This window comes from Diabrotica undecimpunctata, chromosome 9 (genome assembly GCF_040954645.1).
Source record: "Diabrotica undecimpunctata isolate CICGRU chromosome 9, icDiaUnde3, whole genome shotgun sequence".
Classification (NCBI taxonomy): domain Eukaryota; kingdom Metazoa; phylum Arthropoda; class Insecta; order Coleoptera; family Chrysomelidae; genus Diabrotica; species Diabrotica undecimpunctata.
This window is the reverse complement of record NC_092811.1, coordinates 114,203,444-114,217,263: the sequence shown is the minus strand read 5'-3', so window position 1 is coordinate 114,217,263 and position 13,820 is coordinate 114,203,444. Positions and strand designations below refer to the sequence as shown.

Genomic DNA, 13,820 nt, shown 5'->3' with positions numbered 1-13,820 from the left:
CCGTTTCAAATACCTGGGAGTGATGGTGAATGACAGAAATGATAGAACGGATGAAATAAATGAACGCATCCTACTGGGTAATAAAACCCACCGGAACTACCAAAAATTCTTGAAAGAAAAGCACATTAGTAAGAAAACCCAATTAAAAATTTATAAGACTGCAAGCAGGCCAGTGATCACCTATGGTGCAGAGACGATGTGCCTAACACAAAAAGATGAAATGAGGTTGGAAATCTTAGAGAAAAAGATAAATCGACGAACAATGGGACCGGTGAGGATAAGTGTAAGCGAATTTAGAAGATTAACCAATGAAGAAATTAATGAAGTCATCGAGGGTGAAGACATAATCAAGTTCGTGAAGACGAAAAGGCTCAGGTGGCTGGGACACACAGAAAGAGCTAACCCAGACTCTAAGCTAAAGCGAATAACTGGATGGAGGCCAACAACAAAGAGACCAAAGGGGAGACCCAAAACAAGATGGAGAGATCAAGTCTTAGGAGACATAAATAAGCTGAGAATCTACAATTGGAAGGAGCGCTGTAAGGACCGGAAAGAATGGAGAAAAATTATAGACAGGGCCAAGTCACACAAGCTGCTATAATAATAAAAAAAACAACAGCGGACTGATTCTTCGCAATAAATGAATCATAAAGCCCAAAAGGGCGGCAAACACTCCGCCAGGAGTGAATAAGCCATGATGATAGGATACTTCGATCTATTGTGGCATCAACTATACAGTATGATATAGTAAACGCTAATATATTGCTTACCAAACTAATAGTTTAGTTATTTGAAAAATTTGTGTTTGATACAGGTGATTGGCACGAAACTTAAAACAAATTTTGGTAGAAATCAAAATATTTGTTTTCTTTGCGATAATGACCCCATTCACCTGATCGTTTGTCGAAATTAAATTTTCGTCCTAATTTTTTTCTTTAATTTCCAAGATTTTTATTCTACCACGAAACTCGACAGTCGTTTTTGAACTCTGACATGATCACCTTTTTAAATTGTTCGGCGGCCATGTCTAGGTCCGATGCATACCTTGTCATCCCTTTAACCCAACCGTACAATATTGCAGTTCTTCTTAATTTGTTTTTGAGTGTGGTTTACGAAATTTGAGATATGTTTCCTTGATAGACTTACCACTTGTTGTTTGAAAACAGATGTGTCGAAGTTCTGAACACACATCTGACTGTGAAAAATATTTTTTAACAGTTCTAACCACGTATGTCGTGACCACTCTTATATTAGAATAGAATAGAAGTATGCTTTATTGTCACTGAAATTTGTACAATTTTATGGACAAAGCTTACAATAAGTCAGAAAAATAACAACAAATTTTGTTTTTTTTTTTATTTTTTTTTATTTTAAATTAAATTGACACTGGTACAAGTTTATTACAAAATGATTAAGTTTACATACATATACAATATGTTTGTATACAAGTTAGGATACATTAAGAACATCTTAATATAATTACACCAAGTAGTAAAGGTGACAGTCTTTTAGAAAACGAATTATGGTACTGTACATGTTTGTAGATCCGAGTAGATCACTTAGATTATTTTGAAAGTTGTAGTAGTCTCTTTGAGGTTTGTAGTGGACGCATTCTAGTAATATGTGCTGGACTGTTAAGGACTCATTACAATGTTCACAGCAAGGATAGTTTTCAGACGGCATTAGATATCCATGAGTAAGACAAGTGTGACCTGTTCTGAGCCTTCTGATAATAATATTGTCTTTTCTGCTCATTTGAGGCATGGTGATGGAGGTAACAGTTGGTTGAATTGTGCGTAGTTTTGTATTTTGCACATTCCAGTGTGTTTGCCAAGTGGTTAGTACGTTGTTCTTGATACTGGCCTTTAGGTCTTGGTGAAGTTGTATGTTTTCCATATTTTCTAAGGAGCAGGCCAGTTTTGCTGCATGATCAGCGTTCTCATTTCCATTGATACCAACATGGGATGGTATCCAGGTGATCGTTACTGAAACACCATTTTTTAAATGCTGTTGGCAGATACTGTGGATGCACTGTACAATGGGATGTATGGAGTATATATTTCTGATTGAGTCAATGGCGGAGAGAGAATCGGTGCATATTGCTAATGATTTCTCATTAGCAATGGGCGAGTCTAATGCCTTGAGTATTCCATACAGTTCAGCTGTGTGTATACTGCATCTGGGAGAAAGCCGATATGATGCTACTGTTGTATTTGAGGTACTGACAGCACAACCGATGCCTGTTCTTCTTTGGAGGCATCTGTGTAGAGAATTTTGTCATAACGCTGTGTCTGTATAAGTTCTTTAAATGCTTGTACCAAGAGAGTTCTGGGCATTTCTTTTTTTTTTGTATCGGTTCAAGCTAGTAAGAACAGTAGGTAGCTTTTTGGTCCACGGGGGAATTCTGGACGTAGTAAACGGAGTTGTGAGTTTTAGATCTGTATCTTTCAGCAAAGTTTTTAAAATTTATGAGAGAGAATGTGCTCGAGGGTGACTATTATCTGAGACAGGCTGGGGAGTATTAATTAGTTTAATTACTGGGTTTTTTGGATTAGCAGAAATTCTAAAGAAGTAAAACAGAAGTAAATGTTGCCGTCTTATAAAAAGTGGAGGTTCTGAAGATTCGATATAAAGACTTTCAGAAGGACTTGATTTAAAGGCGCCGAGACTAATGCGTAAATAAGAGTTGTGAATTGTCTTCAGACTTTTAAGGTGAGTATCGGAAGCAGATATGTAGAGAATGCTTCCGTAATCCAACCTAGAGCGGATCATTGTTCTGTAAATTCTTAAGAGGACTTTCTCTTCTGCCCCCCATTGATGATGAGTTTTTAAGATGTTGATTCTATTTAGGCAGTTTGTTTTTGTATTCTGTATCTGATCTCTCCATGTAAGTCTTCTATCGAATATTACTCCTAATAATTTGTGTTTATCAACCACTTGAAGGGGAGAGCCATTTAGGTGAAGTAGAGCAGGTTGAGTGTGATGTCTTCTAGAGAAGGTTATGACTTGGGATTTTCCAGATGAAAATTTGATTCCAATTTTAGTGGACCAGTTATGAAGATTGTTAAGAGTGTTTTGGAGTAAACAGCATGTGCTCCTTGTAACTTTACCTTGGCAATAAAGAACAAGATCATCTGCGTATATTAAGTATTTTATTGAAGGGAGAACAAGAGAGTTTATATCGTTAACAACAAATTTAAAATTTACTTAAATTACATAAATCGTAAATATCACAAAATAAAAGATAATAAAATACACAGTTCATTGCAAAAATTTAAATAAATTTCAAATTGCATAATAAAACCTTACGAACTATAAGAAGTTTCTGCGTTTGATACCCAAATATATATAAAAATTCTTTAGTTACTTGTATCTTAACGTACTGTAATTTCTTAATTATTCTTTAAAAAACGCTTCCACTGAATAATAGGGTCTTTCAGATAGATAGGCTTTTATCAATTTACAGGATTTGTAACGATTATTTTGCCTACCACATTGGGATCATTATAACGGGTTGAAAATTGGGGACAGAAATTATTGGGGTGGAGATAGGGCAAGCAAAACAAACCGAAACGTTGTGCACGGCCACTCAGGGTTTATTTGAGAGCTGGATAAGTGAATGACATGGGGATTGAATTGGGGCAACTACAAAAATGAAACAAAAGTGAACTTATATAAATCTCCTGGAACAAAACACAATACAAGAAGGTTCTCAAGCTATTTAAAATGGATGCCGCTTTGAAGAATCTTCCTGCCGGATGAAAGAAAAGGTTCTTCCTTCCTAAAAACAAAGAAATAAATTATTACAAATAAAAAAATATCTTTTAAGTGAAACTATCCATAGAGGTTAACCATTTAAAAAAAAAACAGAAACAAAATCTCAAATATAATTAGATATTTACCAAATGACAAAAATATTGCTAACTGTCATATGTCAATACTCAATCTTAAAACTGAAAACAAATTAATATAACAGCAAGCTAGGCCACGCCCTAACACATATAATTTTAATTATTACAATTTCCCAAACTGTTTGAAAGCGATTATTAATGAAAATGTTTCTTTTTCTTTTAAAAATCAACACAACAGAGTTACCTGGATTTCACTTAAATTTCTTTTCTTTAAATTTCCAAGGTTGGAACTGGACTTCACTAAAATTTCTGAGGGTGGAAACTGGACTTACACTTTTAGCCACACAAACAAATTCATCTCCAAGCTGCGAAAAAGCCTGGGATGACAACCAGGGACAAACAAAACGGGGATGGAAGCTGCTGGGCAAAATGGAAACATGTGGATATCCTTCAAAGTTGTTGTAAACGTAGTTTTACAAATATCTCAGATGAGAAACGACATGGAAAATAAAATACAGTGATTACTTGTTCAAAATTGACACATTACATTGTGTTCGGGAATCCTTATTTCTTTATTTTATATTAAATATTATTATAATACTTAATTTATTTCGGGTAGAATAAGTTTTAGATCTTTAATAATTATATTGCCTTGAAATGATGCAGAATAACGTTATGTGCTTATTGGTCGCATTTTATTCAAAGCGCGATATAATATGATTTTACTTCGACGCACACAAATAGCTCATATATCCAAATAGGCATGCTCCAGTAAGTAGATTTTAACCGACAAGGTACGACTTCGCTTCCAGCCTTCAATGAAAAAGGTAAAGAATTCGGAACGTGACATATCAGGCGGTACAAGAATAACAAGAATTTCATGGAAGGAATCCATTGAAGGGATTGAGCAGTGATAAATTGAGTAGTCACCTTTGGGTCTGCATAGTTAACCAAATCCTAAAGAACACCAATTTAAGGTAAGCGATTTTGTGCATAACTTGTAGAACCATATTATTTGAAATTCAATCTTAAATTTACCAATTCGTTTTATTATTTCCTACAATTACTATTCACATTGAGTATAATTCACTTTTTTTAACAAATTTGCCAGTTCTTGACGCCGACACTCACGGCGTCTTGACTGTTCACCGATTCTTCCAAACTTCACTTAAACTGTAACTATTAATTGCTCAATACTACACATTTAACTGCTACTGTCACTTTATACTATATTTCCATGACCAAAAAAGGAAAACAAAAACATTACAAATTTGAAGAGAAATTCGGACTCCAATTAAACTAAACACGCCCTTAACGGCGGCCGGCCTTACCGAGATTGATGTAATTATCTTGAAAATTGGTTTGCCCAACTTGGTATAAACAAAACATATAAACAGGAATATTTATTTATTGCGCAGTATCCTAAAGTGGCTCTCGATCAAAGAATACAGAGGAAATAACCATCTGATCTGTGATATATAAACAAACTTTGAAATGTGTTTATTATCAACTCGTCGACGTAAAAAGGATTAAAATACTTTTTCGATATTTTAACATATACGGGGTAATTTCAATATATACCAAAGAATTTAAAAATGCTACAAACTTAAGGAAAAAAGTTGTAGTAGATTTAAGTTACAAAGGGAGATGGTTGTATAATTTTTTGCCAAATATAATATAGATTTCATTACTAACTCAGTTTACGGGATCGGTAAATACACATCAAAGATTGAAATTTTAGTGGAGTAGTCATGATTAGGTCTTGCTGAAAAAACATGTACAGTCCATCTAATTTACATACCGTTGCACGTTATCATCATTGACAGAGATCGAAGTTGACATAGTTGCCAATGTATAAAAAAATCCTGAATCCATTTTAAATCCAATATTTGATGTAAATAAATAGAAACAAAACAAGAGTTAAAAAATAATCTTGGTAAAAACAATTTGAGCCGCTTGTATGCGTCGTATAAAGATGTAAAATGAAATACTTAAACAAAAACAACACTTTTTCATTACTTATTAACATTAGTCAACACCGTAACTGTCAAATAAGTGTTACCAATTTATGCCAAAATATTAACTTCTTTCGATTACAGTTACATTCTGTTCCGAACAAATCTTCTTCATAAAAACGCTTTATAATGCATTTATACAAATTAAATGAAACAAATTATTGTGTATTTCTTTAAGTTAACATTAATAGAAATCTTTAAATATTATTTCTACGCGTATATAATAAAATATGTCTAGTGGCTGTAATGCCAGTGTACTCGACAAAGTGATTCTAAAAAAGAACACACCTACCGCCTAAATATTTCGTGTTGGTATCATGTGACCTTACATGCTATGACGCGGATGACGTGCAATGGTATGTAAATTAGATGAAGTATAGGTGTTTACGAATTAAGCAAACAGTTTCTAAAATATATAAAGAGGGAAAAGTTAAAATCTCTTGATTTTGAAATACTTTTTGCAATGTGTTATTCTACTGAGGTCAAAAAGATACCGTATTTTTCTTTTTAAGTTAGTGGTGTCATTTTTGAAGATGAGAAAAAGTACAGGATCCAATACTAAACCTTTTGGTACTCCAGTCAGTATCATTTGCTTTAACTAGTTGTTTCCTATTCCTCAAGTAAGATTTTAACCAATTCAAAGAAATGGAGTGGCAGTGTAAAGATTAATGTTTAACGCTAGAAAGTCGGGCTTAGCATACCTACCTAAAAAGCCCGAAGGGATCATTTTGGCCCCAAGTTCCTAAATCAATAAAAACCAAGTTTAGAATTAACTATTTATTTGGGAATAAACAAAAAATAAAAATAAACAGTTTTAAGAAATTATATAAACTCTTGACGATAGAATTTGATTTAATTTTTTAGTTTCATTTTAACCTTTAACTACTCGCGCATCAAGTTATAACATAAGTACACGCGTGGCGTACTTTATACACCACTAGAGAATACACTTAAAAACAGCGGTTTTGTTTTTTTTTTGAAAAAATACAATTAGTTGTCTGTTATAAACTTTATTTATTAACATATTAATAATATTAAACATTTTGAGTAAGTCATATAGAAAGAAATTGTTATCAACAAATTTTTTGAAACTAAATATATACAATACTACTATAAAAAATAACAGTCAAATTGATAAATATTTATCACACGTTATCTAAACTGTCATCTTTATTTTGACATTGTGTGCAAGTGACAACAGCAACAGAATTATCCTTGCAGACTGATCTAAGACAAATGCTGCAGGTTATCGTTGTAGTCCTGTTTTTCTGTCTACCACAAGAAAAACACCTTCCTCGTACTTTGGCTGGTGGTTCGTCATTCGGTTGATCGATTTGGGGCTGCTTATATGTATTTAGAAAAAGCCTTATGTTGGATGGCAAAGTATTTATTTCAGCTCGTTCTGAAAGATGTGGTTTCATCAATGATATCGATAAAGATTTTAAAAAATTTCTTCTAAACTTAGTTGGACTGTTGGAGTGAGCAAAATTATACAATATTTGACTATTTATTCCTGCCACATTCAACATCTGAAAAAATATAACTAAAGGCCACCTACGGGTACGTCTTGCTACAGAATACGTAGAGCACATTTTATCTACGGTGTCAACGCCACCTTTGTGAGAGTTATAGTCCATAATAATACTAGGCTTATTAGTGACCTGATCTATAGAAGAATCATAATGCATTGTGGAAAGTAAAATGACCGCTCTGTTCTTTTTTGGTACAAATGACACAAGTGTAGCTTCCTGTTGAAACCCAAAAAGGGATGAACCTTTTATTCGACTTTTGTTGGGTAAAAAATTTTTTGGGATCTCTCTCTTATTTTTTTTTAATGTTCCAACTATTGTAGTCTTCTTTTTTAACAGATCTGTTGCTAACCTATAACTGGTGTACCAGTTATCACAAGTTAGATTGCGGTATTTTCCGTTCCATTGTTCAACCAATCGTTGGGTAATATCCTCTGGCTTATTGGATTTTTTGTTAGGCCCATGTGGTTGTTGCCCACAGTATAACTCGATACCGCTCACATAAAATGTTTGTGAGTCACACAATACGAACGCTTTTATCCCATATTTCGCTGGCTTATTTGGGATATACTGTAAAAAGCTGCATCTCCCTCGAAAAGGAATAAGCATTTCGTCAATTGTCTAATGTTAACCTAATGTATAGCTATTATAACAATTGTCGGAAAAGCGGTCAATCATAAATCGTACAGGGGCAAGTTTGTCAGTAGCTTTTGTTTGAGGTCTTGTTTCTTTATTGTCGAATCTAAGAGCACATAAGAGAAATAAAAATCGGTTGCAGCTCATGCAAGCTCTGAAAATTTCTGAGCCCGTTCCATTAGTTATCTACAATTCCAAAAAATGTGTATGACCTTGTTTTTTAAGCCCTGTTAGAAACAAAAGTCCTATCAATGCCATAATTTCAGATTTGGTTGTATTTCTGGCGTCTCTTTCGCGATTGTAATTCGGACGCATCTTTTCTATTTCCATATTGGTACAAACAACAATATTTTGTTTTTTAAGCCCTGTTAGAAACAAAAGTCCTATCAATGCCATAATTTCAGATTTGGTTGTATTTCTGGCGTCTCTTTCGCGATTGTAATTCGGACGCATCTTTTCTATTTCCATATTGGTACAAACAACAATATTTTCAATAATGTCATCAGTAAATAGTTTAGTGAAAGCACTTGCCTCATTTGTAATATCTTTAGCGTACGCTTTGGGTCCAGGAAGTACTTTTACAATGTTCGTTTTGCTAGTTTTACTAAACTTACTTTTCAAAGAAGACTTATACCATTTTATTCCATCCTTGCCTTCATAGAAGTCTTCTGAACTTAATTCATCTTCATTTTCGCTAGAAGTTTCACTTGATTCTCCATTCGAATCAGAACTAGGTTCTTCGTTAAAAATAACTTCTTCGTCCGAAGTATCAGGATCTCCCCCAATTACTTCTTCATCTTCTTCTCGAAATAATGCATCAGCGAATGCTTGGAGTTCAGTATCAGTAAGTGGATTGGGATTTCTAACTGGAATCTGATCCCTGGAAAAATAAAATTACTAATAAAATTTTTTATCTACATGAGAAATAGCATTCTTTATAAAGAAAAATTAATTTTGTGCCATATTTATTAAAAAACAATTGAACGATTATACTTACATTACTGCACGCGTGGCGTATTTTGTACACCACCGGGAACAACAAATAATAAACGGCTAATTACGACCTTCTCAGAACGCCGATTTTACTGAAACTAAAACCAGTTGTAAAGCACGTTCCAGTGATAGGTTAGATACATAAACAGGGTCGGTCTTTAAATTTTTAAATATATTTGTAGTACAATTATTAAATTTGGCGTACAAAATACGCCAGCGCGTGTAGTTAAAGGTTAAATATTTGGAACACCATACAGTTTGCAGTTTTTGGCATTTGCCACACATTGCCTTGTTACAGCCGTGGCACTCATTGGAAGTATGATTTCCTTTACAAAACATTTTTAACTGACATTTTTTTCTTTTTTGGCTAGTAACAGTGCTGGTGGTTGGTAAATCCGGTGGTACTGGGTATAGTACCAGATATCGGGAGGCAAGGTATGGAGCCCGTAATTCTTCACACAGCTGAAGAATAAACTTACGACGACTGATTTTACTTCCAGTAACTTCTTTATAAATAATCCATGCATTTATTGCTCCTAAGTCAAGAATGTTATAAAACACGTGCATTGGCCATCGTCTTGAAGCAACTTTTGTAGTATAAAGACGCGCCATTTGGTCCACTACATCAACCCCGTATTTTATTTTATTATAAAAACTTACTGTTTGAGGAAGTTTTTTTCCATCGACAGCAACATCCACAGATTGATGTTCACCAACACTTGTATCTTTCTTGCGTAGATGATCAGTGCCAGTATAAGGGTAACCATTTACAATATATTTTGATTCCACGCATGTCAAAAGCCAAAATTTTATGCCAAACTTATTCGGCTTATTTAATATGTACTGTGTGAACGGGCACCTGGCTTTAGAAGGCAGTAGTTGTTCGTCCACAGTAAGGTTTATTCCCGGTTTGTAACATGCACCACTATTTTCTATAAATCCATTCCAAACCGCAGAGGCTAGAGCAAATTTGTCGGTTTTCAAATTATGTCAAATCTGAGATATTTTATAATATCCTTGAATCTGTCTCGTGGCATAGTTTGCCTAAAAAACTGAGGACCCATACTGTTGACCACAAGCTATTGGTTGGGAAATTTTGGGCGCCGTAGACTCCTCTTGCGTACATAATAGCAAGGGCAGCCTCCAGTTCTTCCAAAGTTATAGTCCATGTGTCATTTTTCAAACATCGATGTGCTTCTGCAATAGTGCATTCTTTTATATGACGTAACATGCTGTCGTAGATTATTAGATGCTAAGCAGTTACCACACAATTGTTCCTCACGTTCCTTTTTGCATACGACGTAGGACCTGATTCCTCTCGATAAATGTTGTGCTGAGCGCGGCGTCCTGTAATCAGCAAACATTCAATGAATAGGAAGATACTAAAAATCATAATCTTACCAGGTACTGATCCAGAATCAATAACTTTCCACGTTGTTCCGTCTTTTGATTGTTCGGTGTCTCCGATTGAAATAGTTTTTCCTTGTTGACCTCTTTTTCTCTTATGACTTGGCTTAGATGCACTTGGATTCACGATAAAATTAGCTGACTCGTGCTGTTGAGTTGTAGAAGCAGTGTTTACATAAATTGGTGAGTCTTGTACAATAAAACTTTCTAACTGCTCTGAAGCATCAGAGTCACTTGAATCATTATTTTGTGGTGGTACGTATTGTTCATCGTCTGACTCATTATTTTCTGCAAATTCAGATTCACCTACCGAAACATCTTCTTGTATTTTTTGTATTTCTTCAAGAAGTTCAAGCTCTGATAGTCCACGACGAGACATCTTTACAGTCGTCTTGAATTTTCACAATTGAACGAATATTTCAATATTCTAGAAACGAGAGTCAGCAACACCTAATAAACCTCTCAATAAACAAAATACTTTCAAGGAACAAACAGTATGTAACAAAATACCTTCTAGGAATAAACGTACATAAACATAATTTTATCTATCCGACACAAAGTTAAAAGAAATCGTCAAATTTCCGAGAAAACGATAATAATTAATACAGGGCCAGTTTGGCCCCTTCAGACTTCTATGGTAGGTTTGTTAGAAAATCCATTTAATAAATTTAGTAAACAATATTTTTTTGCGTTAAATAAGACTTTGTATCAAAATATTAAAAGTGATAAAATATGAAATTATTATTGTCAAATAAAAGAACTACAATAACTTCAAATCGCAACAGGGGCCAAATTGGCCCCTCCGACTTTCTAGTGTTAATGCTTAATAATCTCATGTAGTACAGAAAACATAGCATTCCTGGCACATTTATTAGATAAAAAGCCGGACTGACTTTGTGATAAAATGTTATTTTCAACGAGAAAGGACATAAGTCGGGCTTTTATAAGGCTCTCAATAATTTTTGATAGGACCGGTAGTAAGACCATAGGTCGAGAGTTGCAGACATTCAATTTTTCACCACCCTTATGAAGAGAAATAATAATGGCTATCTTTAGGCACTCTGGAAATATACCTTTTTCAAAGTAATTATTAATTATTGAAACCAGGACTTCCAACACATTTTTTGGGAGATTTAAGAAAATTTTTATGGGTAGTTTGTCGATACTACAGGAAGATTTGCTTTTGATACTACTGATTGTTTGGATTAGTTCAGATTTATCAACTGGTCTTATAAAGAATGAATTCGAGACCTTTCTTAAATTGGAGAGATAGAAAATAAGATCTTGTTGTAAAAAATTGTGGTTATATTTTTTCTCACATTAACGTATTTATTTAGATAGGTTCCTCAGTACTTGGAGATATTTGCCGTGACAAAGACGTTGGTAGTAAATTTCTTGATGTACAGTTTAGTGAACGCATATTCTTGGCTGATATGCCGATTCCTTTGGAAGTCCAGGATGTGTGATGTTTTGACTTATTTGTAATTAAAGAAAATGCCTTATTGAAAATACAGACAAGCCTATCTAAAAAATCACTGAAATTATAATCCACGTCCACAGAGGGCACAGATTTTGGAATTTACGAAAGTTCTGAGCCAAAAAATCCTTGGGGGTGGAGCGAGGTGCAATTTTTGAAAAACCCCATTTTTTTTATTGCAGATGCGGATTTAACGTAAAAAAGTAAACAAGTGTTATCTAATTTTTTTTCGATTCTCGGTAATTGCAGAAAAATAAGTACAGATTGGATATTTTTACGAATTTTTGGCAGAATCCAAATCTGCAATAAGAAATGAGGGTTTCTATTTTAAATTTTAAAGTTGCCTCCCACCACAGTCCCAGGCGTCAGGGGTGAGGATTGTGTTTACTGGTATTAAATAGATTTTTAAAAAATATTGACTACGTGTTTTTCAATTTTTTTTATCCGATGTAAATTTCGCGAATTGTTCGACCATCCCGCTACTGTTGTCACACCCGGTATATTTTCTTACGTAAATGAAACTCAAGTATCAGACAAAATTGTTTAACAGTAAAATACTTTGTTATGTAAGTGTATTCTTGTCGGATATAAAGTACACTAATACATTATCACAAACTTCTGTGTGTGCTGTCACCCGAGGAAAAACTTTGTAACGTAATAATCACTTTATCCTACTTTATATTATAGGGTAAGCTAATTTTTCAAGTACACCTGAGGCTTACTGAGAACACTTGAGTTGTGAAGTTATTGTAATAAAAATAGTTGCAAAACATTCCAATTATTTGTCCACTAAACAAAGTTTTGTTAATTTAAAACCATTTTTTTCTATATATACATCTTATCATTTATTTTTAATAATTAATAATACTATTTCTTCTACTGTCCTGTTTTTTGTAAGTAACAATAATAAAGGTCTATTTGCAATAGATTGTAATTAATCCAGGAAGAAATTGATGTGTTTTGTCACAATCAGATTTTAATGACAACTTCTCTTAACGCCAATGCTGAAGGGATCTAAGATAATTATGATGTACTTCTGTCAACACTACAGAAATACGCGCTACCAATTTCTCACTGCTAAAGAAATCTCGAACAATTTCAAAGAAAATCTGTAACTTAAAATCTCCTGGACTAGACCGAATTCGAAACTTTGGGTTAGAGAATTTTGGAACTAAATCTCTTCTTCTTCTTCTTCCTACTTTATAAATAGGCAAAATGCCTGTTTTACTTCGGTTTTCAGCCTCAATTGACGTTGTCTGACCATCTTTCCTCGGTCGGCCCAATAATCTTCTTCCATTTGGCGATTTGTCTCTTGCTATTCGTACTATTCTATTTTCTGTCATTCTTTCGATTTGTTGATTCCATTCCACTTTTCTTCTTTTGGTCCACGCGTTTGTTTCCTCTATATCACATCTCGCTCGTATTTATTCACTTCTTACTCTGTCTCTTAGAGTTTGGTTTGTTATTTTTCGTAAGACTTTCATTTCTGTTGTTTCCAGTAGTCTTTGTGTTTTCGCCGTATCTGCTCTTGTTTCCGCTGTGTACGTCATTATCGGTCTTATTGGAGATTTGTATATCCTGGTTTTCGTTTCCGTTGTGAGGTATTTGTTTTTCCAGATTGTGTTGTTGAGACATCCTGCTGCTCTGTTTGCCATGTTCACTTGTTTTTGTACTTCTTCTTCCACTTTTCCGTAGCTTGACAGTTTTATTCCCAAGTATTCAGTTTCCATCACTTGTTGTATTATTTTGTTATTTACGACTAGTCTACATCGTCTCGGTTCCGCTGATATCACTATCGCTTTAGTTTTCTCTGTTGAGATCTCCATGTTGTATATGAGCGCCGTATCTTCGAATTCTTTAATTAATCTTTGTAGGTCATCTTCATTTTCGGCTGTTATTATGGCGTCGTCGG

General features: G+C 34.2%; 1 protein-coding gene across 1 annotated transcript in view; it reads right to left on the bottom strand.

Moving 5' to 3' along the window:
* Positions 1 to 13,820, bottom strand: part of LOC140451283 (uncharacterized) — a 134,415-nt gene that overhangs the window by 63,433 nt on the left and 57,162 nt on the right. The gene's annotated exons all lie outside the window — the stretch shown is intronic.